The following is a 27,537-nucleotide window of genomic DNA, read 5'->3' as shown; positions in this document are numbered from 1 at the left end:
ATCACCCCGTATGAACACGGTGTAACAAATAGTACAGCCAAACTTTTAGGAAAATTTCCTCAGACGTAAGGGATGAAAATGCATATATGTGGACAAAAAAGTCCAGAAAGAACTGATTTTGTACTTCTCTTGGTAATCACATTAATCATGGGAAACACGCAGAAACAGAACGTACCAGCAATATATGAAAGGTTTCCTTCTATGAAATGTTTAAAATAACGCCTTAGGGAGCATTTGTAAGTAGACTGTTTAGGTTTTTATGTTGGTAACGCCACGTAGCGCTCTGTATGAAAATCACTGGCTGTGCTGTGTGCAGTCTGTGTCTGGTTGGCATTGTTGAATATTCGCTATTGTAGTGTTGGGCAGTTGGATGTGAACAGCGCGTAGCGTTGTGCAGTTGGATGTGAGCCGCCAGCAGTGGTGGATGTGGGGAGAGAGATGGCAGAATTTTGAGAGCGGACGATCTGGACGTGTGTCCATCAGAAAGAGTAAATTTGCCCGCATCTCGTGGTCGTGCGGTAGCGTTCTCGCTTCCCACGCCCGGGTTCCCGGGTTCGATTCCCGGTGGGGTCAGGGATTTTCTCTGCCTCGTGATGGCTGGGTGTTGTGTGCTGTCCTTAGGTTAGTTAGGTTTAAGTAGTTCTAAGTTCTAGGGGACTTATGACCACAGCAGTTGCGTCCCATAGTGCTCAGAGCCATTTTTGAAAGAGTAAATTTGTAAAACTGTATATCATGAACTGGTATATATATGATGACTTTTGAACATTATTAAGTAAATACATTGTTTCTTTTCCATCAAAATCTTTCATTTGCTAACGATGCCTATCAGTAGTTAGTGCCTTCAGTAGTTAGAATCTTTTATTTAGCTGGCAGTATTCGCGCTCGCTGTATTGCAGTAGTTCGAGTAACGAAGATTTTTGTGAGGTAAGTGATTCATGAGAGGTAGAGTTTATTGTTAGTCAGGGCCATTCTATTGTAGAGATTATTGGAAGTCACATTGCGTTGCGCTAAAAATTTTGTGTGTCAGTTTAACGTTGATCAGAATAACTAAAGAGAGAAATGTCTGAGTACGTTCTGTTCTGCTCAGCTGTTTGAAAATCAAATAACGTAAGAGTATTACCAGCACTATCATTCCTAAATTTTCCAAGGGGATGTTTCACATTGAATGTTTTAAAAAAAAATGGCTCTGAGCACTATGGGACTTAACATCTAAGATCATCAGTCCCCTAGAACTTAGAACTACTTAAACCTAGCTAACCTAAGGACATCACACACATCCATGCCCGAGGCATGATTCGAACCTGCGACCGTACCGGTCGCGCGGTTCCAGAACGAAGCGCCTAGAACCGCTTGGCCACACCGGCCGGCTTGAATGTTTAAGCCTACTACCCATAGCTGAGGGAGATGTAGAAGATCGACACCTCAACTGACGTGGAACTTCGTGCAACTGATGAGAACCTCTGAGCCAGTGTAAGATAGTTAGCTGCAACAAGTAATATTGACTACACGAGAGTCTAGAGAGTAATACAAGAGAACTTGCTGCATCCAATCGGTGTGCATGACTTGTCCGGATAGTGCAGAAAGAGAAAACACGTTTTACATTTCTTTATGAGGACAACGTCAGAGAAACTATATGTGACGTAGCTCTGCAGAATAACTGTAGAGTCTTAACAAGATTTCAAAATTTAGATGTAAGCTTTCACATGGTTTTACGGGTAGAGTACCGTTTTAGGTTGGCTGCTATCCCGGTATCAAATAAGACCTTTCTCTTAGACTAGTAACCCTGTGAAAATGTGGCCAGCAAACGCTAGACCCAGTAGTCAGTATTCAGTCTGAGCTGCGAGATCGACTTAGGTGGTGCAATGGCAAGACACCGGACTGCTGTTCAGGAGGATGGCGGTTCAAGTCCCTGTCTGAACGCCTATGTTCTGCGTGGTTTACAGAAATCGCTTATGGAAAATGTCGGGATAGCTCCTTTGAATAGGACACAATCAGATGTCTTCCCATTCTTCTGCAATGCGAGTTAGTGCTCTGCCTCAGATGACCGAATTGCCGACCCAACGTTAAACCATAACCACTATTACTTTTGGAAAACTGCGCGTGTGATATTGAAGCAATGAGGTATTATTGGTGTTTTGCCCTTAAAGAGCGCATTTGGACTAAACTACATGGCCAGTTCCTTTTGCTGCCTTCCTTGCTGCCCAAACTTCCCTCATTCGCTCGCTGTGTTTCTGTTTCCGGTCCTCTGTCCATGCTTCTTGTCGGCTTCGTGTCTTCGGCTTCATCTTGATTGCCTTTTTGGTTGCCCATATTTCTTTCATCTTCTGGCTGTGATCTTGCTTTCGTTCTTCGGTCCATTTTATGCCTGTTCGTTTGTCGCATTGTATCTCATGTAGTTTACTTTTCTTAATGATGTTTCTGAACTTTATTCTGTCGTTTATTGTGTCTGCTGTTATGTTGAGCTGGTTCAGGTCGTTTTCTACCTCTGCCACCCATTTGTTGTTTCTAGTGGTTACCCAGTCAAAGATCTGTTTGGTCAGCCTGTGTGATGGCATTCTGTATAGGTGTCCATAGAATTGTAGTCTGCGTTTTCTAATCTTTTCTGTGATTGTCTCCGTATGTTTGTACAGTTCCTCTGTAGGTTTCTTGATCCATATTCCATTGTTGTTAGTTGCGCCAAATATTTTCCTAAGTATTTTCCGTTCTACTTTTTCTAATTGTCTGATACGTGTATGCCCTCGGATTAGTGTGGTCTCTGCTGCATATAGTGCCTCGGGGAGCACCACCGTGTCGTAATGGCGTAATTTGGCTTTTTGTGAGATAGACTTCTTGTTGTAATGATTCCACACTACTTTGTATGCCTTGTCCAGTTTAGTCTTTCTTTCTTCATTTGAGTCTCTGTTATGTCCACTCATTTGTAGTGTTTCACCGAGGTATTTGAAGTTTGCTGTTTTGTAAATCGTGCCATACTTTGTGTTCAGAGATGAGAGTTTCTTTGTGCTCATAAACTGTGTCTTTTCGTAAGAGATCTGTAGTCCAGTTTTGGACATATATATATATATACGCAAAGTGGTCACATATCGCGAGAAATTTTGTACAATGACCGATTCTCTTGAAACAGGAAATGAGACCGAAGCCGTTAAGTTACAATGGGGGAAGAAGACAGAGATATTGTCAGTCCGGGCTTGGGACTGAATCAACCATAACGTGAAACTTAAAAGAGATTCTTCCGTTGTTCCTGTGAGAGGAGCGTGTTTAAGAGTCCAATTGGGTTGGCAGCCTGGGAGGAGCCAGTGAAGTAGATTGCCTGAAGCCAACCACGGAAGAATAATCAATGGTTTTCGGATTGGTGCAAGGGCCCACTCGTTGACGGACAGTGTTAGAGACGAGACGTGCTGTGCAGTCGTCCTGATGAAGGGTGGGCCTGTGTTTCGGACGCCAGGTTCGTACAACATTGATTGTCACCCTAGCAAAACATTTTGCAGTATGCAGGTAAACTCTCCACGGTAACGAAAACCTGGCCCAATTGTTTTTTCCCTTGCTAATCGGATTTCTGTGCGTTTTTACTGTCATGACTTCTGCGCTGAAATTCATTAAGAATACCGGGCGTAGCAGGTATCAGTGCAGATATTTCTGAGGACGGTGGACTGAAAAACATTACATCAGTATTTACGTCACTCGCAGTCTAATAAATATAGCTATTACAAGTCGGATGTTTTTAGGTTGGGTAGTACCTCCAAGCAGGTGTGGCAAGACCAAGGCATTAATGTTTACTTCTCCGTGGGCAGCAGCTGAGCTGTTGCAGGGTAGACTCCTGGCCGCAAAATGGTAAGTGGGCGTAGTCCACTTAGTGGTGCAGTTACGACCGTGCAGAACTCATCAGGACGTACAGTTTGTGCCGTGTTTGTGGGAAGACTGTTTGACACAGAGATAAAACAACCAACACACTGATACGTGTACATCTTAAGGTACCACGCATAAAAGTGTCTGAATTTATATCCGCTACACCTGTATATGCAGTTTTTGTTGCAGCTCTGTAGTGGATGCACGGTCGCAATATTTCTGTCCAAACTTGTGAATAGGATCGAACTGATGTCCTTTGACAAGAGCATTTCTGTTTCGAAAATGCATATGTTTACTCCCTCAGAGGATTCGAGTAGTTACATTACGTTGGCTACAGTATTTTATGCAGTTATTTCGGCTAGCCATACAGGCACAGCAGGCGCGTTCTCACACATTTTCGTATGCGAAAACTGACATAGCTTTCTGGCGCGACATGTCTGTGCTGATTTTATTTTTAAAAGCGAGGTCCCTAAGGACCAGATCCAGGATGACAAGATACTAAAGCGCTAATTCGCATGCAGTAACGTTCTGCCAAGCCCGCGTCACCGGTAGCGTGTAATTTCAGAGAGATGTAATCTGACACCGGGCGCAGGTGTCTTCCACAGATAAACCAGTCGCGCTAAATATAGGCCGACATTGATCTGCCCTTTGTGTCAGGATCACTTAAGGTCGCCAGCAACCGTTATGAACATGAGGCAGCCCCACGTCCGTTTGTGATTCTTGTGGTTTGGTTCCGTCATCTCAGACCGTTCTGAATTTATAGCTCAGTGCAAACAGAAGGACATAATTATTTCGCAGTTTTAGTGATATACAATCGAAATATTATTAACACTTGTGAAAAATGAGAATGTCGTATGGCATTGTTGGCTGGGTCATCCCACCGAGTGGGTTCTTCCGTGCACACTGGCCAGCTTCCTTGAGGATATGTGAGAGGCGTGTCGTATGTGTACTTGCGAATGTAGGTGAGATGGAGGACCACGGTGCCAGCGAGTAGCCTACACGTCCCGAAAGGCATCAGTAGGACTGGCAAGCTTAACACCCCCAACTGATGAACGGATCACCAACAAAATTGTCACATTTCCACACTTCATCAGACACTGCGGAGAGCTTTCAAATTTATACCAGGATATTGGCGCCAAGATTGGTGATCAAAAACTTATTGCTACCACTCCTCCTCCTGTTGCTGCCCAAATATAGGAAGTGAAAATTTCAACCAGCACCAAGATTCGATTTCTCTGCCTCGTGATGACTGGGTGTTGTGTGATGTCCTTAGGTTAGTTAGGTTTAAGTAGTTCTAAGTTCTAGGGGACTGATGACCATAGATGTTAAGTCCCATAGTGCTCAGAGCCATTTGAACCAAGATTCGAACCGGCTTATGTCCGATACGAACGCCACTGCACATGCATCTGCCAGCGACTCTAGCTACAGAAGAGGGTCGCACTGTCGTGATATGGTTATATGGAATAATAAGTAAAGGAGCATTGAAGCCCATTACAGAGAAGAGAGCCCTGTTGGAGCACTTAAGAAAGTTTTGGAAGAGAAGTTGTCGATGTACAAAGCTGCTACACGTTCCTCTATTCTGTGAACTACTTAAAGAAACTATATAGACTGCAGTGATGGTGACAAATACAATATGACCATTGGCAAATTGGGTATACCGTTTGCCGTTATGAGTGAATTGGAAGTTAAATTAGTTAATTCCATAATACAAACGCAGGAAATAGTGTTCGGCCTTAACGTTAACCGGCAACGGCCTTGCCGCAGTAGATACACCGGTTCCCGTCAGATCACCGAAGTTAAGCGCTGTCGGGCGTGACCGGCACTTGGATGGGTGACCATCCGGGCCGCCATGCGCTGTTGCCATTTTTCGAGGTGCGCTCAGGCTCGTGATGCCAATTGAGAAGCTACTCGACCGAATAGCAGCGGCTCCGGTCACAGAAAACCATCATAAAGAGCGGGAGAGCGGTGTGCTGACCACACGGCCCTCCACATCAGCATCCTCAGCTGAGGATGACACGGCGGTTGGATGGTCCCGATGGGCCACTTGTGGCCTGGAGACGGAGTGCTGAGTGCTTAATGTTAACCGAATCATTGTAGCAGAGTGAAATCAGTGTGTAAGGGAAAACAGAAGTCAAAGAACAAAAGAAACGGTGACATCTGCGCCACATGTTAACATAGCTACAGCTGTGGAAAAAATAAAAGCCTTGGATTCAGAGGTGTTTTCTTCTGCGATGGTTTCATGAAAATCGCCAGTCCATCGACTCAACTGATTGTATGGTCGTAGAGGCATGTACCGTCTATGCAACTAAATGAAGGCAGTTTGTTTGTTGCCATAAATAAACTGCCTACATTTAGTTGCGTAGACGGTACATACCTCCACGAATGCAGAGCTACTAAGGGAAATACGGAAAACAGATATAAATGATGATTGTATGGTATTTATGTGTAATATTTGTCCAGTTGTTAGTGACGCTGATGCTGAAAATGAATGAAAAGAGCCTTAAGTGAACGTAACAATGCAAAAGAAAATTATCACAGAATTAAACACATTATCACGAAGTTAAGTATACAGTGTCACCGAATTAGCTATGCTATAAGAAAATTAAATAGCTTGGCCACTTTGTTCACTACATTTCATAACTTCAGCTGCTGTTCATTTCTTAAATGTTCTTTCTTATTGCTTATCAGAGAAATGCATTGGTCTCTTACATGTAAAACATAAAATTTCTAGACTGAATATTTGTTTTGCTACTTTATTCACAAACCTTAATATCTCGAAGTTAGGTAGGTCTACCCTAAATTTTAAACAATGTAAGAGGTAGGCAGCACCCCTGCTCTAATCCTTCTCCAGTTTTGAAAGGTTGTGACGAAATTTTACTGCCCGCTTGCATGCCTAATGCCCATGTTATAATCTCTTTTCAATACGCCATCCATTGCTTCCTACTTTTTTACCGTTCAAAAAATGGTACAAAAGGGCTCTGAGCACTTTGGGACTTCACTTCTGAAGTCATCACTTCCCTAGAACTTAGAACTACTTAAACCTAACTAACCTAAGGACATCACACACATCCATGCCCGAGGCAGGATTCGAATCTGCGACCGTAGCGGTCGCGCGGTTCCAGACTGAAGCGCCTAGAACCGCTTGGCCACACCGCCCAACTTTTACCGTCTCTGACAGAATTACAATGTCACTGTCAAAGATTAAAGTTTACGGCCTGAAAAAGAACTCCTTTATATCATCATAAGTACGTCGAGCTGAATGGTCGTTCGCTCCTTCCTTTCCTCATAACTACCTCTACAACTGTGGTGCAGTAAATACCGGTGGCAGACAGGCAGTCTGGCGACGCATCTACGGAAGCGGCGAACCGACGTGTTTCAGGGCAGAGAGACACACCTTCCTGCAGAGAGGCGGCGCCCTGGCGGCTGTTGATAAAGCGGCCGCCCGAGGGGCATGAATGGACCAACTTTGTTTCAAGAGGCGACAGGGCGGCCCGGCGTAGCAGGAGAAAAAGAAGGAAATGGAACAAAAAGAAGAGAGAGGAGTCAGAAGCCAAGCGAGCCTGCAGCAGCGACGTGAGACAACCCAGGCCGGGCGGACAATTTCTCTCGTTTCTTGGCGGAGGAGGAAGATGGAGCGGGAGGGGGGAGACGGAGAGGGGAGGGAGGCGATCAAAGCCGGCGCCCAGGTCGCCGCGACGGCGCCGCGTTCCTGGGGGAGCACCCGCTCGCCGCTGTCAGGCGCCTAATAATAAGGCGGGCGAGGCGGGGGCAGGGCAATAAGTGTGTCCGCACTGGCCGGAAGTGCGGCCGCCAGGCAGCCCGTCGTGACACATATAGCATACACCCCACGAGACACTGTGCACTGCATGGCGGAGGGTACATCGAACCGATATTAGTGATTTTCTGTCCTAATATCTAAACGATGAAACCATTGAATCTCCGAAGGCTGTCAGCTTTATTCCTTTAATGCAACATGCAGGTAAATTACAAAATCTTAAACATGGTTGCGGAACAGCAACTGTGTAAATCTGAAGAGGTTGAAAAAATCTGCCAACCAGTTGCAAAACAAAGGTTCATTAGGGCTTGACCTAGGTTTCGACATTTCTAAACATATCTTCTTCAGAAGGAATGGGTCTTGTTACATCACATGATGGTACATTGCATTAGCTGAAGCCGAGCGGCTCTCATATATATTACTGGTGGCCATCTTGAGCAGGTCATATGCGAAGTCGGTCTAAGGTGCTGTAGTCGTGGACTGTGCGGCTGATCGTGGCGGAGGTTCGAGTCCTCCCTCAGGCATAAGTGTCTGTGTTTGTCCTTAGGATAATTCAGGTTAAGTAGTGTGTAAGCTTAGGGGCTGATGTCCTTAGCAGTTGAGTCTCATAAGATTTCACACACATTTGAACTTTTTTTTTCATATGCGAAGTGACTTCGCATATGACATGCTCAAGATGATCATCAGTAATATCGTAAACGTTTTTTTATTCACGGTATCCTGTAACTTGTATGAAGTTGCTGAATGACAGTGTATGCTTATACACAGACAAGGCTCTTTGTTTTATTGTTTACTTACCGGTATCGGGCTGCTTGTCCATAAATTTGCAGGACCTGCATAATGACACAATACATAATAATATATGCTACGGGATGCGTTCACAGTTTTGGATTATGTTGCCCACTATTTAGATATAATTTACTTAATCTTTTAATTGGTTTTCAGCATGTAACCGTCTTGTTACGCATATCAGCGTTGTAAGCCTGTTTTGTCGTCAAAGATATTGGTATTGTACGTTCATATTGTCTTTGTTTTGCATCATCTCTCTGAATAGAGTGCAGTTAAAATCTGAGCCATTGTTAGTCATTTAGACACTTGCTGCACACGGTGCAAAAATGGCTAGAAACCTGTTTTTGCGCAAACTTTGAACCTCTGGATCACGGTAACGGATAATGATATCGAAAAACTTTTCTAATAGCCCCGAGAACATGATCTTAAGGACATTTGGTAAAAGTTTTGACGGCTTGGTGCGAATATAAATTATAGAAATGGCCATGGCCACAATTTGTGCTTTTAAAAGCCAAAAATCATGATTTTTCGAAATTTTTCTCAGGAACCGATCATGAATAAATGGTGCTTTTATAAGCCTCTGAAGGCCCAGCCTATAACATACCTAATAGAAAAGAACCAACGCATTTACTAATTTTCCTGGACTGGAAGAAGTGTGTAATGTTTAAATTTTGACCCAGTACTATAGGATAGATAGAGTATGCAAGTCCTCCGATAGGTATGCAAGTGGTCATTAGACCGAGGACTATCTGAATTAGTTGAGCACTTATATCTATGACCGATAGAACCAGAGAAATGACCGCCTTAAGAATCACATTTTCGCGTGCGGCTGTCTGAAACATATTCGTGCCGTGTACTGTCGTGCACGAACAGATATAACTAGCATAACAGTAAATTATATGTATAGTGAAGATGCGAAGAACAGTGAGCCCTGCGTTACGTTACAGATTTATTTAGTAAGAGCGAACGCGGAGATGCTCACCCAATTCCAGCGTCAGACGTTACAAGAGAAGCCTTCCGGATAACGCAGTGGCCTAGTGTTAACATCTTGTGTTCGATCCCAGAAGACTCGACGATTATTTTGCTTCTTCTCTTGTATATCTCGCAAGAAGATCGTGGAGATAAAATTGGACAAATTCGAGTAGCACGGAGGCTCGCCAACCTTTGTTCTTCCAGTGGATCATTCGCGACTGGAACAAGATAGGGGCGACAATGCTATACGAAGTACTCTCTGCGACACACTATAATGTGGCTTCTGGAGAACAGACGTAGACGTAAACCTGGCATCCTTGACCGAACACGAGGTGCAGTAGTTAAAGGCGCTTCGCGATGTTCTTATTTAAGGTGAGCAGGTGCGACGTAAACAGCACGGGTGCCCGGAAGCGCGTGCTCGGCTGAGGTGCGTGGGGTGGGCAGATAACGCAGGGTGCGTGCGTGGCGCGTGGCACGCAGCACTGCTCTCTGATAACACCCAGCAGCCGCTGCCCGGACCGCAGCCTCCTCCACATGTTATCTCACGCAGCACCCAACCCTCTGCCATGCAGAGCCCTCTACACTGTACGACAGTACTACGTCAGCTGATGTACTTTTCAAGCTACTAGCCTTCATTTCAAATGATTACAGTATTTTGATACAAGGGACTCGTGATCTCCAATGGCTGTTTCTAAAGTGATCATATTTCGAATTTATTCCCTTCCATTCTGGCCAACTGGTACAGCAAACGTTTACAGTTATTTCAGATTGTATTTCGTTTGCACAACAGTGGATTAGTCGCAGTGTCGTTCTTCGTGACCACCTCGACCATCAGACATGGACTTCATCTTCCGTCAAAAGCCACGCCAAAGTTTAGCTTTTCGCGAACTAATGCATTTATGATTCTTGTGAATCTGACGGTCATAATAATTGTCAGTTAGATGGTACTGTTTCTTTGTACTTTCTAGTCTTTAGATTCGTTAAATCTTCAAACATCGATCGTACACAAATGTAGAATTTTACAGATAATCGGCCTTGGTGGGCTTGATGGGTGCTAGACACATTTCCGTTATTTTAAAATTATTTTTGTTCGGTTTAAGCTTTTCCAGCTGAGGTACTTACTTTTTAACATGTTTAGTATTTGTAACCTACTTTTCATAGCAAAGATGCTAAAACATGCCAGCAAAGAAATCGCTCTAGTTACGCATGGCTCCCCACTCAACAGTGTCATACGAATGTCTTTTTTTGAGTTGATAAGGCATTAAACACACACACAATTGATATAATAATAACACGGGTGTCATAAACCGTGGGCGGCGAAAGGTAGAGAGAGAGAGAGAGAGAAAGATGAGCGCTGTAAAAGCTTCTTCCTGACCTTCTAGTTAGGAAAGACGGAGATCCCAACTTGAGCCCCAATACAATGCGTGCTCGAAATGTACCAGACGAGTCTGATATCGAAATACACTGTGCTGCTGAGTCAAGTGTTTAATTCTTCTTGATTTGTATGTTACTACCAACATGTAATGTGTGATCAAAAAGTTGTGTGGCCGCTTGCACAAACACAGGCAAGGGAGGCACGAAATACGTTTCGAGCCCTATGGCAGGAAGATGAACGGAACACCCACACAATCTTTCTGTCTCCCTCTCTCTCCCTCTCTCTCTGACACACGCACACACACACACACACACACACACACATACACACACACTCCAGCAGACGCACACACACGCACATAAGTGCGCACACAGACGCACTCGCAGAACTCAAGGTAAATATTTACCGTCGGCGCGAGCGGCGGTCCGGTTGCCACAATAATAGCACCTCTCGCGGCTGCGTGGGCGGCGTCCCTGGGAGGCGGACAGCCCGCCGTATACCTGCTGCTAATGGACAGTGCACGAAAAGACTCCAGCTGCGTGGTTTCCACCTGCATATGCGTGCGATTCCCATGTTTGGTAGGGCGTGGGGGTGTTACTGACTCTTACGCAAACAACTGCCCTCTCTGTATACTCAAGCGCTTCACGTAATCGTACCGCGAATTCGTCGAGAAAAGCCGAAGTTCAACGTTTCGGTGCAGTTATTGAGTTTATCGTACAGTCATCTTCACATTTTTCATGTTAAGTATACCCTTGGAAAAACCGAGACAGTTAAATATGTATGAAAATTTAATAATTACAAACTCCTACTGTATTTTATGGAGTTCTTACTACACCACTGTACATTTCGACGTCACACCTCCATCTAAGGACATCAGTTGTTAAATAAGGACAAGCATTTTGATGCCAACGCGGCAGAAACGAGCGTCTCTGGGAGTTACTGTGCGTTCTCAAGTGCAGTTTGCGAAATTGTGCAATTTTGATTTATCATCTTCCTTCAATGTTTACAGTCACTTTCTCTCAGTAGATAACTTTTAACTTACAGGTAACACACTTCAGTCAACAAACACAGATACTGTCGCATCTTTCGCCTCTAGCAAATTAAGGGTACCGCAAAAGCGAAAAATTGGATGATCTGGTGGAGATTAAAAATCTCCTCTCCTCTCACTCACTAGATACTACAATCCAAGGCATCAACTAATGCACCATCTTGCCCTTTGGAATGAAATTTCTAGATGACGAACTGTATGGGTGAGCCGCTTTTCTGTTAGGATGAAAACAAGGGCGGAAGCTTGAAATAGGATCATGCCTATTATTGCACAGAGGTTCATAAACCAACCTTCAGATTGATAGCTGCTTCCCTATGGTGTTATCTTTCTCGTACCGAGCAATGTGACGATTTGAGTAAGACACTGCATTCGCATTCTAGAGGAGCAAGGTTTCATACATAGAGCAAAAAAAATTGTGACAACGCTTAGCTTTCTGCCTTCGCTTGTCCGAGACGGAAAACTGGCTATTTGTGAAGAAGGAATCTCTGCGTGGAATCGTCCGAAATTTGAGAAGGGTGGCATCTGAGCGTCTTCAGATTGTGTTTGGAAAAAAATTCGTTATGCAAACCATTAGACGTCAGTCTTGGCTGGAACCACGAGTTACAATGCCCTACACAGCCCAAGTCATGTGTTTCCTGGTATTAGTTCTGTCATGAAAATAGACCAGTTCACCGTTATGCTCAACATACTAAGTCTTTCGCAGGCATCCGTGTCCTGCCATCCAGATTTAGATTTGCTGTCATTCCATAAATCGCTCCAGGCAAATGCTGGAATGGTTTCCTTGAAAGGGCACGGCCAATTTCCTTTCCCATCATCGAACCATTTTAAGCTTATGCACCATCTCTAATGACCTAGATGTCGACTGGACGTTAAAGCCTAATCTTCCTTACTCCCTTTCTCAGACACAGCTCAAGCGTCCACTTTACACTGTTGTCTAATGGGTTGTACAACTAACTATGACATTAAATACAACCGTAAATTGCTTTGAAGCCACAGTTCTCACTCCACACCGACGAAATTATGTCCACTTTGCCGTGCTACCTAACTTACTACGAGTTCTCGTTTCCTTTTTCATCGGGAGCCACTGTACGGTACACGGGGAACACTTTGTACCAATGTTTTCTATCTCTTCCTAGACGCATAACGAACTACGCAAAAAATTACATTTCCCTGAACGCATACTAATCTTACTCTCGTGGTTTCCACGATGTACACGTTGGTGGCAGAATGGTATCACAGTCATTCTCAAATAGTTGTTCTGTAAGCTTACTCTACAGGATTTCCCGAAAGCAACGAAAGTTTTGTTTCAAGAGGCCCACGTCCAGCCTGCCTAATTTGGATTTCCAACCGTTGCCATAAATCCCTTCAGGTGAAATGTGGTATGACCCTTTTAACCAGACGACGGTCAGTTCCCTCATGTTTACCTAGTCCAGCCGGCCGGAGTGGCTGAGAGGTTCTAGGCGCTACAGTCTGGAACCGTGCGACCGCTACGGTCGCAGGTTCGAATCCTGCCTCGGGCATGGATGTGTGTGATGTCCTTAGGTTGGTTAGGCTTAAGTAGTTCTAAGTTCTAAGGGACTGATGACCGCAGCAGTTAAGTCCCATGGTGCTCAGAGCCATTTTACCTAGTCCAAGTTGTAGTCCGTCTCTAATGACTACGTTGTTATCTGAACGAATTACCTTTTTTACATTGTGTCATAGTAACGTGCATTGTAATTGAAATCAATGTTCTTGGATAACGATAAGAACACTGTGGTATCACCACACGGCATCGCGAAGTTGGCAAAGGAACTGCAATTTTCCATTAGATGACGACAGCAGTCGCGCGGGTATCTGGTGGACCCAGTGGTGCGCACCCGCTGAGCCACACCTGCTGTGGCTCCATACCGTGAGCGCCATCTGCCGCTGCCACATAGCACGGCCGGTGGCAGCCAATCAGCTCACTTGCACTTGGAGACTCATCTCTACGACACCGTTGTTTGTGCTTAGTACACCAAGAATTTTTCTTGTTGACATTGTGATAACTGAACTCTGTTTCTTGCGGCATATTTTGTAATGTGTCTCCGTATACTTGGAGAAATACAGGTTAAGTAAATCTTCTATTTACTATACTAACTTGCTCACTAATCATTTCTGCTCCTGTCTAGCTTTCCTACGATGACAGTTGCTGCACCCCTCTGTAGCCAGCATCTCCCTACCATTGTGTACAAAGTCGTACACAACAAATACGTTGAACATTTTTAAGAGATTTAACGGATATAATATGTGGATATTAACATTTACAGCCACGTGGAGATGCAAGGTATTTGGACGTTTTCCCGCTCAGATTCCATAACATCCTACCAGAATGACAAGGGAGTGAAGTATGAGCAATGTGGTATTTGGCAGCTGAGTTACAAATAGTGACAGCATTTTCATTAGTTAGAAGTGGAGTCAATCCGATTAGACATTCCAGACATGGTCAGTCTGGGGGCGATCTGCAGCGTACAGTAACTGAAGAAAATTACGCAAGCCGAGATCGCTACAAAAGCATTTTATTTTACGACTGGTTTCGACAGAGCTATGCTGTCATAATCGGATCTTATGCACTTGAATTTTTCCAACTTATTATCAGTGAGTGTCATAAGTCGCTTCACACTGTATATGTACACCCCATTAAGATGAAGATGTCTACACATCGGCACGACAAATGTAAAAGTATTATGTACAGAGATAAACATACGCCGATTGCAAGTGTTCATGTTCTCTACCAGTTGGCAACTGACAGAGAAGTGGTGTAAAACCATAACGTAATATAATTTAATTAATGTTTGTAGTACTTAATACTTTTACATTTGAGATAGCGATGTGTAGTAATCTGCATGGTAGTGTGGTACACATAAGCAATGTGAAGGGACGTGTAACACTGATGGCTAATATGTTGTAAATATTCAAAAGCATAATATCCGATGATGACAGCACAGCCCTGTCGAAACCGGTCATACAGTAAAACGGTGCTTAGCGAGTTTGGCTTCTGAAGTTTCCTTCAGTTACCATGATGTGTTATAAACTCTTCGTGACAGTAGAGTCTATCCTACACCTGTGAGTAAGACGGGAAAATGTAAATGTATAGCAGTTAAACATTATAAATAATCTGAAATGCAGTGTGCTTCCCTGTTTTCCATCCTGGCGCAGATACTTGGGTTCAAGAAGGACACGGATATTGAAATGGCAGTTGTTGTTTCAGGCCATGAATGAGGCAGCAGCTGACCGAAAGCAGCTGTAGGTGGTAAAATATAGACTTCCACAGAACTGATGTGACTGCGCGTTAATCAGCTGTTTAGAGTTTGGTCGTCCAACCGATTCACACCACTAGTAGGGAATGAAAGGGGCCATTTCTTTTGGTTTGTTCTTCTCGCTTTTAAAAGGTGCCTACCAAGGGCTGCCCTCAAATATTTGCCCCGGATGGTACTCCTGTGAGCGGTGGAGCGTCAAATATTTGAGAAGTGTTCTGCTTTAGCGGGCGCTGCCGCCTCCATTGAGACGTCTCGATAGAGCGGGCGGCGGCCAGCTGTTGGACGTGCCTCGTGGCTGCGGGCAAAGCCGGCACTGGCCGCCGTGTCGTTTTCTTCTGCGGTAGCGCCTCTTAGTCACGCTTATTTATAGACAGCCGCCCTCAGCGCCACGTTCACATCTGGAAACAAGTTTCTTTTAATTTTTTCTTTACTCTGACTATTTTGTTAGTGTGGTAGCACCGGAACCAGGGCATTAAATGCCGTGTGACCTCATGGAAATGATCAGGACGTCCTTGGCAGCACGACCGTAACGCATACGGTTAAAGAGATGAAACCTGATTTCTGCTAAATCGCGTATTCGGTATTTGATGCCGCGGGTGTGTAAAAGACCATTTATAGCTCATTAAACAATTAAATAATTATTTCAATAAAATATTTTTTAACACAACACGTTCTTAAAACGGACTAAAAAGTGTAAAATAATATCTCCTAGCCCTGTAGAGTTTCTTAGCCACATACAGACACTCCTGAAAGTTTGTGCTTCTGCATGTAGAATTAAAAACGAGAAATGTGTGGTGCACTCAGTACATAAATGATGAATGAATAGTTCACCCTCTTACTATTATCTTGCGTGCGCCCCACATTCAAGTTTCAAATTCTAAGAGTATTTTTAGCCCTTAAAAATTCACAAGCACAAATTTTAAGGACTATCTTTAAGAGGTTTAGGAAGCAGTATGGAGCTAGGAGAAAATATTTCATACTTTGTAGCCCGCTTGAAAATGTGTTATTGTAATAAATTATTTACTTAAATAATTCTTTTCTGATTTTTAATATTTTGTGTGTATCAAAATTTTCATTCTATTTAAAACATTTTGATAAGATTACAACAAACAAATGTTGTAAATTCAAATATTATTTCAATTTCTCTTCAACTGAGTCAACAATACATTGATTCCTCCTATGATTATCTCACGAAAAGACTTCGAAGGCAAAAATCAGAGAGAATCGAGCTCACACGGGAACCTACCAGCAACCATTCTTAGACCACGAAACATCTGCAAGTGTACCAGGAATAGAGAAATGGCAATGATACACAAAGTATCCTCCGGGACACACCAGACGTGAAAGCGGGTTTATATTCCACTGTTATAGAGTTCTGAGCTACGTTGAAAGTTTCACGCCACACACGCCACACACCAGACAAGAAAGAGAATTAACATTGCATTGCTTTCCAGTTCTGACCTATGTTGAAAGTTTCAAGTATCTAGTTCGTGGGGAAGTTAGTTTGAAATTAATTGTACCGAGCAAACAGACAAGAAAGCGACTTAACAAAAACGTGTTAAAAAAAGACTACTCGTATTACTAAGTAATTATTTGTCGTGACCTGTTGGTATGCGACTGTTTGCTACTTCGACTTCGATTTGTGTCCTTACCTCGCTTGTAAATCTGTACGAGGTCTATCACTAAGTAATTTGTGTAAATTTAAGCCCTCAGTGTCTGAATTCGTTCGTTCCACTGCTCAAAACGTTTCCGGGTGTTATTTTCCGTGTGGCTGTGTACAGAAGCTAAGCCGTTGTCGCAATCAACCACTTTTTAGTCCGTTTTAAAACGTGTTGTTTACTAAAAATTATTTAATTGTTTATTGGGTTCTAAATCGCCTTTCACATATTCGCGGCATTAAATCCCAAATGCGCGAGAACCTGTCCGGAGTAAACTGATAATCCACTGTCACTGAAATCATCGACATACCTGAAACTTGTCACAGCATAAGGTTTCAGTTCAAGGGCGAGAAACAGTGGCATCAACATGCCACGAAAATGACCCCTTAGTAACATGATAAGTATCTCTGCTTTAGTGTCGAAAAAGGTACTTGCGATACAGACGCCAGTTTTTGCAGAGTCGGGCTGACTATTTATTATACGTGTTCCACGCTAAAGTTTGATTTGCCGTGTGTGTAGTTGGATTTAGTCGACCACGTAAATCAGTCGAACAAGTTACTCGGATATTGCCTTCGCACACACTAAGACCAATTCTGAACCGTAGCGCAGTCTCCTTTTGCAGATAAAATCCGAAACAGACAAGGCGAGTACAGCACAGCGACGACAATGGCGGTGTCCGTAGCTCTTCATAGAAAGTGGCATTTTTCCTAGAGGTGAACTTCCCATAGAGGCAAAATATAATAATTATCGGTTACAGGAGAGCACAACTCCAATGCCGCCTCTATCTCTCTAATCGTACTTCGTAAGGAAAGGAGAAAGGAAGTGAAACCTCCTGCTCACGTCGAGTTTATTAGATACGGGGTGTCAGCTCAATTTGACAGACATGCAGCAGTTCAAAGAACTTTCCCAGCGATTGCAAAGCGTGGTTAGCGAACTTATAGATAACTTAAATCAGGATGCTCGGGTAGCGTTTTTAATATTGTTCCTACAGAATGGAGACTAGTATGTTAATCACAAGGAAACATAGCTAGGTTTTTCTCTTTCCTATAGGTACTTTGTAGCGATAAAATGAAACATCTTACGACTTAATAGCAACCTTGTAGTTGTGTGGCAGTACAACTGTTGTAACAGCATGCGGGAGATGACGACAGAATTCTTTCTCTTTTGCATCTATACTAGTAAATATTTCATTAAATTCGTTATCTAGCACTTGATGTAACATATATTTTTCATATCAGTGTTTCAATTTTACGAATCTATAGTAAACAACTTATGGAGTCCTCTATGCTGTTGCGTGATACGTATATGCTAAAAGAACAGAACCATCTAGTAATTACCGAGCAGCTCTTCCCAATACACTGACACTTTCATTATCTTCTCGTCATTTGAATACATTATTAATCTCTTTTTCCTGTGTGAAATGTTATTTCCATCTCAACTATAGTTAAAACTTTTTCCTGCCTAAATAAGTTACATCAATCAACGTTGTTACGGAATTATCTGAAGGACTGGCAAACAATAATACGTGCGCCGGCAGTGAATGCGAGGAACACATACTACTCCTCCGAGACGTCGGATGCCGACAAGAAGGTTGCATGTTTTGCTACGTCCGCGACCGGTTCCAGAGGGCCTCGCGTGCAGTTGCGCAGATATAAACGATTCCGGGGGCACTCAGATCTCTGGGCGTCCTTGTAACCAGCGCCACAAACAGAGCGTCTGCGCTAAGAGTAGCCAGCTAAAACAACCAGCATCCGATTAATCATCCTCCTCTCGGCACGAATACTAGATCTCGGAACGCCTGTGACCGACTTTTTACACGTCTTTTTGCTGATCAGACTAGAATATCGTCAGCCAATATAATTATTTATTCATTAGAGTATACAGTTTTCTACCAATCATTGAGACTGCCGTGACGATGGGTGCTGTAACAGCAAGTCAGTACCTCAGCTACATGAGTGTAGTCGTAGGTGTAGGTGTAACTCTAGGGCAGACAGCGTATTACTGACGTCAGAGAAAATCACTGTCCAACTGTGCCAATCCTAATTTCGATCAGTGAAATGGGAGAAAGTGGTTTTGTCACAGCAGCTTTAAGGAAATCACTTTCTGATGCGTGGCTGTTTACTTCAGCAGGATCACCATTACATTCGTGTATACACATATAAGTCTGCCACAATGTAATACAGTTCACTTTATATTTTGACAAGTATGCTGTCTCTATTCTAGATTGAAGATTTTTTTGTCTTTTAGAATACCGGTAGTTATCTCTTTGAATGTGTATGTGTATACCGGGGGGAGGGGGGGGTGGAAGGGCACTGGAACCCCCTATCACCTAAACAAAATTACACACGACCTAGTTGCCGTATAGTGAAATTGAAAGATACTTTGATTTTCAATCATACGACGAGAAAGGGAGAAACACCACCGATAGTCAGCAAGGTCAACGAGAGATTTAAACTATCTATACATCCATAGTACTATCGGCTCTAGCCCGCCCTATTTAAGCCAAGACCAATTGTTGGCCTTGTTTGAGCTCAGTTGTTTCGTTAATCAGTTCAGTTCTTACTTGCTGTTGAATTTAATGTAAACTTTACCGTTTATTGGTTTATTGTTTTTGTGGTGTGTGCTGTTGTGTAGTTCCTAATTTTGGATAAGTTTGTAACGAGAAAGAAGTAGAAAATCGATTTTGATTCACCCGTTAGCGTTATAAAGTTAAGAATATCTACGCACTACTACGTATAATAGCCTAAATTACCTATCTATAGTAGTTTAATGCTAGGTCTGGATTCGTTATTTGGAGGCTGGTAGAACTTTGGCGTTGCAATATTTCAGTATTACACAAGGCAGTGGAGCGTTAAATATCATTACAAATAAACTAAGTTAAAATCAGTGCATAAAAATACGCTGGATCTGTCTGCGTCGCCAAAAAATAGCGTTTATCAACAGAAATATCACCTAAACGGCGATGGTTGCATTTCTTCCAAAACATTGCTCGATAGTCTATCATTAGTAGCCTAACAGCAAATATCCCCCAACCTGGTCACACCTGGGCGGTACTCAGTTATGAAAACCAGTTCGGATACGGAACGATGACGGGGGTTTGTGGAAAGAGGAAGGGGTACGGGATGACAGCACATTCTATAGATCGTTCATTTCTAAAACATATTTTGCAGCAGGCTGCTTGGATTCGTCCAAGCCGACTGCGTATTGCATCCTGCCTCCCCCTTTCCTCCAAAATCTATTTACGCTCTTGTAACACTACAATAACTGAAGCCAGCAATTTCATGCAGAATTAAATCTTAAAGTATGCATGCATTCATGCACTATCAAATGACTAAACATGATCAAGTGAAGGGAAAACATACAATGTCATGATTCATTCTCTTGTTATGATGCATTTTATTTCATTTTAAAACAATGTACAACAACCAGTTTTTGCAAATTCCCAACCGACCTGAGGTAGCTCTGCGTGTTGGGACGCTGAGCTAGCAGTCTCTGGATTCGCAAGGCGAGGTGGCTTGAATCCATCCGCCACTAACTTTTAAAAAGGGTTTCTGCGGTTTTCCATTTCCAATTTAGGCAAATTTTAGGGTCGGACCCTTACTGTAGACAACAGCCACTTCCTTCTGAATGCCATTCTTTCATGAAAGAATCCAATCACCTTAAAGATACAGCAACTTCACTTAAATGAAAAGAGCTGGATCAAAGGCGAGCCGAGCATCTCTTCCAAGACTCCCGGCAATAAAAGTCATATGATAAATAAATCATAACTACCCAGATTCTCCTTATTTAGGCTTATGCATTTCTCTGCTAGGGCATTATTTAATGCGGAAAAATGACCTTTCTTGCAGTGCAGGAATTGAGAGCCACATACATAAATGAAGAATGAGAAAGTGTAAGGTTGAATAATACCGAATCCTTTGCGTTTTCGCCATCAAAAATTTTTATAGCGGCTCTGTCCAACAGACATCTCTTTATTCCAAAAGCTGAGTCGGTAATAATCACGGTGTCCCAAAAAATTACCGCTCGCCCGTTCCTGATCACTTCCTCAGTTCAGATCTGTACTGGAAGAAGAAAAGTGTAAACAGACCTTGGAGGGTGAAGGGAGATTGGAGCATGACTGCTTCTTATTGGTTTACCGAACTACAACACTCCTAAGTAACGAGATTATATCCCCAAAACGTGAAAACTCAGAGATCATTGTCGAATAAAATGGTTTATCGTTGTTTATGAAAATTTTAAGAGTAAATGGAAAACACGAGTCTTTTTAAGTACCTCTTAACAAATCGGACCTCCCTTTGACCAAATCCTGGCTACTTATTGTATATCATTTCATTTGTCCTTTTTTTAAAGATAGCTGTGAGGTATAAACTGGTTTCATGGGTTTAATGAATACACAAACCTCTTAGCTGCTACTGTGTAGCAGCAGTTTAATATTGTCATCGAAGATCTCTCGCTACTGGCGGATCGTCTCCTCTCGCTCTCTCTCTCTCTCTCTCTCATACACACACACACACACACACACACACACACACACACACACACCACACACACACATTTTCTCTCTCTCTCTCTCTCTCTCTCTCTCTCTCTCTCTCACACACACACACACATACAGTCTTTAGTCTGATGATTATTAGAGATTATCTGTACAAAACGAGATTCTTGATCCCCCTCGCTTTCGGCATTTCTTCGGAGTAGGAAAGACTTTAAGGCAGCACACTCAGCATAGCAATTCCGAGTAGTAAAGGAACGATGAAAATGTAATTTCCCGCCCGTCGACATGAAGGCGATCAGATACAGAGGTGGTCAGAGAAGCTTGAATTAGTCGTGGTCTCTAACGAATCATCGTGATAGTAATGTTATATGCTTTAGGAAGAAAACGCATCATCTAAATTAGAGGTGATGGAGCCGCGGAAGTCCGCAGCTCGTGGTCGTGCGGTAGCGTTCTCGCTACCCGCGCCCGGGTTCCCGGGTTCGATTCTCGGCGGGGTCAGGGATTTTCTCTGCCTCGTGATGACTGGGTGTTGTGTGATGTCCTTAGGTTAGTTAGGTTTAAGTAGTTCTAAGTTCTATGGGACTTATGACCATAGATGTTGAGTCCCATAGTTCTCAGAGCCATTTGAACCATTTTTGGAGCCGCGATGCTTTTGAATGCGAGGCAGTATGACCAATATGTCACATTGCTCAGGGTAAAGCAGCCTGACTGATTACGGGAGCAGAGAAGCAGTGGCAGGAATGATTCATGCCCTACTTAAGAAGGTCGCAGACATGGCATTAGCTTTCACACAGACACCTATAACTAAGGTTTCATGCTACACGAAGATTGCTTCGAATACCACTGTAGCTTATAAGGAATGGTTCTCCGACACGAATACCGGTTCATCTAGCCACTTTTAATGAAAGCCACATGGTAATCTGGAATCTGAACTACAATGCATCTTAGTGAAAACCACGTCAAATTATAGGAAAATCTTGGAACGGAGTGTGGACTGAACCCTCAACTGTAGCCGTAGAGTTACCATCACAGTGCCAAGCCAGACCACAAAAAAGTATGCACCTAGCTGATTCATCAAGAGAATATTTTTTCTTCACAAGGAAATGCAAAATGTTTCGATTTATATCTGTGAGTCAATAAGAGCGACAGTCCGCCTGATGGACTCCAAGACTGGATTTGTTGATCTGCTTGTAAGCATGCGAGCACAAACACATTGTTAAGCCGAGTGTCACAGTTCCAGCTATCCGAACCAAGTCATTTACTATTGAGTTGGTATAGTCATGGCGATTTTTCTACTGTTGACATCGAACATAATGCTCAAGTGTAACATAGTTTGCGCACCAAGCCAGTTTTTAGCTGAGCATTGGATCTCCTCTATCCATATGAGGAGGACACCCTAGAGACTCCATTAGTATGGTAGTAGATGCATACGGCGCTAAAAAGCGAGAGGGGTCCCTGAGCGTCTGGCAGATATCGCACTGAAATAGCTCGCTGCCCTCGCGTCAAGGGCGCCGTCACGCCAGTAGGGGGAGCCCTTGGGATTCCCTTGAACCAGCTGCCTCCAGGAGCCAACAGCATCCAGGAAGGCGCAGCAGCACTAACTTGGTCAGGTCATACATGACGGCGTTAGAGGCTTTCAGGGAACACTGTTTAACACCAATGACCGGCATTTACTCACGGCTGAGCCCAATCAATCACAGCTTTATTGTTCCTAGGGTAGCCTTTATTCAGACGATATTGGTCAGATTGCTGCATATTTCAGGACTAATTGGTTAAGTGTTTTGGATAGCAATTAGCGTGTTCTAATAATTGAGAAAGCTGTGCTTCGAATTCCGTGCCTGACATCCTAACTGCAGTTGCCGTTGTTCAAATTTCGGGAGTGCAGCCGCAAAAATTCTATTTCTTGTCCTAATATTTCGACCTTATGCCTTTCCGCCGTCTTCAGAGCCGACAGACTGGTCTACATCTCTCGGTCCGTCCTTTTAAAACCCTTGGACCGCGTCTCTGTGTATGCAGCTAAGTGCCAGAAACGTCGATAGACGGTAAAAAGGTATGCATGAATTGAATCTGTGGCTACATGGTCGATCCATGCTGGGGAAAGATGTATCATTATGAACTACGCTGTGGTGACATCTTTACGAATTTGTTAGAGAAAGCGTCAGAGTCCATTACTTTTCCAAGCTGAAAACGCTACCTCTGTTTATTAAATTCTTCCACAAACGAATTGCAACTGCTTCTTTCACCACAGAGTCCAAGTGGAGCCGTTCACAGGCTTAAAAGGACGGAATGCAGTAGCGTCAATCTGTCGGTTTACTCAGAAGATGGCCGAAGCGTACACGGCTGAAATAGGAGAAGAAATAAAATTTATGAGGCTACATCCCAGAAATTAAATGGATCAACATATAAATTGTGTCCTGGCGCACACGTCCACTAATGTACATGTAAGTAAATTGCCAAAACTACAGTACATAAAATTTGCTCTCATCTACCCTTGCGTTTACATCTTTTTGACGTTGTTTGTACGAGAGAGCTAAAGTGCCCGTTGATGCATACATCTGCCAGACTGGATAAGCAGTCAGTGCAGAGATGTCAGTAGAGTATAATTGCCTTATGGATCGCTTTCGTTGGAAGATAGCAGAATGTTTCCCCGTTCTGTCGATGATGGCTGTATCGGTGCCTCCTTTATTACAGTAAAGACTGCGAGTTATGAACATCGGTCAGCACCTTGTAGTACCTTCACATTACAGACTCAGTAGATACATTTCCACTTTTTATGTGCATTGTTTTTGCATTATCACTATTTATTTTTAGCCATACAGTACTGGCCATTCCATCCAGCTTGCTAGTCATTACTTGTAAGCTTCATGGTCTGTCTGGCAGAAAAACGTTGTCATCAGCAAAGTCCAGATCTGTAAGCCTAGATTGCTCATTCAAACGCGTTCGCATGTTGAAGCCGTCCATAGTTTTTCTCGTTATGAAATCTACAAATAATACGGGTATGATAAAATGATCCTTTTCCGACGCATGTTATAATAATGAAGAAATTGGGGTTTCCATCTTCTGCATTCTTAGAGGACATTGCCTCAAATTTGTTTTATGCTTTTTTATAAATTTTAATGTTTTTGACGTTGCAAGTTGCTTTACACTTGTATAGATTCGATATATATTTCTCACGTTTGAGTTAGCTCTAGACGATGACTTAAACGTTGAAAGTAGCCTTTAGTGAGTGTCAATAAATTTCTAATTTTGGTGAAATGTTTATAGACTCAGTACAGTCACGGTTCTTGCCTTCAACAACAAATATGACATCTAGTTTTAAATCTTCAGTGAACAGAATTGAATGATGGAGTATATTGTTAGCAGTATCATAGATGGTAGTGCATAATCGTTTTCACGATCAAACTAAAATTAATTTTGTGAACACCTCAGGTTTTCGAATAAACGTGAAGTACCTGGACATATATTTTCGTTCCAGTGAAATGCAAATACTAGCCAACAAACCTTCTCTGCTTTGCACTCAGCGGGGGTTTTGTATCTTAAAGGCAAGTTGAGGCTTTTCATATACTCCCTACGACAGTTTGTCAAGGAAAATGTCTAAAGAGAACAGACAGGGCGTGCGGAATCGGAAGTGAGAAAAAGAATATTAAGGTTTAACATTCAGTCAATAAGAACGACGTCAACAGAGATGAAGTACAAGCCCAGACTGTATAAGCACCGGGGAAGAAGGAGGGCGCAGCATTGTAAGAGCATCATGCTGTATTTGTCCGCCCCTGGTAGCTGCGTGGTCAGCGCGACAGACTGTCAATCCTAAGGGACCGGGTTCGATTCCCGGCTGGGTGTTGTGTTGTCCTAATCATCATCATTTCATCCCCATCGACGCGCAAGTCGCCGAAGTGGCGTCAAATCTAAAGACTTGCACCAGGCGAGTGGTCTACCCGACGGGAGGCCCTCGTCACACGTTTTATACCGTAATTAAGTTTTAAAGAATTGTGGAAACCGTGGAAATCTTAAATCTGGATGATCAGACGCGGATCTGTATATCACTCTTACCCAATGTGAGTCCATTTCCTTTTCACTACACAAGGACGTCCATACTATAGCTTATAGGGAGGGGGCGGGGGGGGGATGGGGGCGGGGAGGACTCTACCTAGAGATATTGAGTATATTTAATATTTTGGAATACGAATGGCGACTTGTAAGTAGTCATAAAAAGGTTCAATTTCCGGCTTTGTCATAAACCAGCGAAATATCGATTTTTAAATCATTTTCTTGAAAGAAAAACACCTTTTACACTACATTTTGTCATCTCCCTGAGAGGTAGGGAAAGGGGGCGCGGTCCTCCTTGCCTCCGGGTCTGAGCGGCCTTGCCACTACACAAAATTTTCGACGTACCTAATCTGAAGCGCGCCAATAGAGACAGCATTCAGTTACAATCATGTTGTGTAGCAATTCAGTCAGTTTCTCTGTCGAGGACAATATAAACGATGGCCGAACCGTTATTTTGTTTTGACAGTCGTATCTCGTCGAGAGCTACCCATCGTAGACCTCAACTAACTGACGGAACTATGTATAAGGCTCGTGTTGACGGAATGAGTAAACTATTCGTTGAAATTTGATTCATATTATCTCTTCTCTCGTCCGCTCCGTGGGCGTTATTGCACGGTGAGAAGGCAAACAGTGACACGTAGAATTGTAGGGAACTGTACACCACAATCATTCTAGCTGTTGCCTGTCGAGACATGGACACCTCTGACTCAGAGTGGCTCCCGGATACAGCAAAAACAGCACGTTTAAGGCACTCGTCTGAACAAGTTTCGCAATACAAAGTCTGCGCTTCTGCGAGAACGTTGCAAGTCACGCATGTTCGTCACTGAGGAAGTGACGAAGGAGAAAGATGAGTAAGAAACTCACTTCCTTTTCTAGAAATATTCCTGGAGCCACTTGCTTCATAAGGGCAGTATTCTTACGCCAGTTTGAGGAAGTACCGTAACTGCGTACTTAGTTTCTTTCTTATAATCCTTAACGGTATGAGCAAATAGGAAACAAAATGGATATATTAATCGAACATCATACAAGGAATGGTTGCTGATGAGTCTCCCGGGTTGTATGGACGTGATCGAAGAAACTTTTCGATTCCTGACGTATCGTCCAGAACTCCGTTGGACATCTTCGGAGGTGCTCCTGGCGGCGCTGAGTTTTGCCGACTGAGGAGTCTGACGTGGGAGAGCGACCTAACTGCTTTGGAAATGGGAGTCGTCGGGTTTACACATGATCAGTAGAGATAATCTTCGTCAGAGATAGAACTTAACCATCGATGCCAGCCGCTGTGGCCGAGCGATTCTAGGCACTTCAGTCCGGAACCGCGTTGCTGCTACGGTCACAGGTTCGAATCCTGCCTCGGGCATGGATGTGTGTGATGTCCTTAGGTTAGTTAAGTCTAGGGGACTGATGACCTCAGATGTTTAGTCCCATAGTGCTTAGAGCCATTTGAACCATTTTTAACGATCGATTGATTCCCGTCAAGGATAAAAACTTATTTATCGATTCTGCAGAGCCATTGTCCATATATCACTGACTTCATGGCTTGGTCTTTTCTTTTAAAATTGCCACACGCTTATAGAATTATTTCGATTGCTTCTCTAAACAGTCGTGGATAATAGTCTGTCATAATAAACTTTTTGCACTTCGTAAAGGGCTTGGTACAGCAATTAGTACGTATGATATGAAGACAAGAAGTCTTGTGTGCAGCGTTTTTTTTCATTATTATTTCTCAATGACGACTTTCACCTTTGTTTATACATCTTCGCATTGACTGATATTTGGTAGCGATGGGTACGTGGGATACCGCGCACAAAATATCTCAGCAGGCAAATGTCCCTTGTCAAAGCTTTAAAAACACTGCGCGATGTGTTTAGTTCGGCATGTGGCGCAGTGCAGTGCAAACCAAATGGGACCAGACCTACAGTAAAAGCTTTCATCACAAATATGCAGCCGAATTGTCTGTCATAGTACATAAAATTTTGGTTCGGAAAACTTCATGATTTCCTGACTGAAGTGCATGCTTTGCTACAGTTGATATTTCTGTTTTCCCTAGTCGACAAAGACTTTTGCGTTCTTTCAACTTGTATTTGCGCTTCTCTTGGTAGTTCCCGGCCCCTCCCACCGTAGGTTCGAGTCCTCCCTCGAGCATGCGTGTGTGTATGTTGTTCTCAGCATAAGTTAGTTTAAGTAGTGTGTAAGTCTAGGGACCGATGACCTAAGCAGTTTGGTCCCTCAGAACTTTACACACATTTTTTTGGTAGTTCCA

At 43.2% G+C, this 27,537-nt stretch overlaps 1 protein-coding gene and 1 pseudogene across 2 annotated transcripts in view; both read left to right on the top strand.

Annotated features, from left to right (window-relative positions):
• The window catches only part of LOC126161756 (annulin), a 474,725-nt gene that overhangs the window by 349,224 nt on the left and 97,964 nt on the right, over nucleotides 1–27,537 (top strand). The window lies entirely within an intron of this gene.
• LOC126164254 (5S ribosomal RNA) lies at nucleotides 5,589–5,706 on the top strand (annotated as a pseudogene).

The sequence above is a fragment of the Schistocerca cancellata genome, chromosome 2, assembly GCF_023864275.1.
Source record: "Schistocerca cancellata isolate TAMUIC-IGC-003103 chromosome 2, iqSchCanc2.1, whole genome shotgun sequence".
NCBI classification, from domain to species: Eukaryota; Metazoa; Arthropoda; class Insecta; order Orthoptera; family Acrididae; genus Schistocerca; species Schistocerca cancellata.
This window is presented reverse-complemented; position numbering and strand designations above follow the sequence as displayed.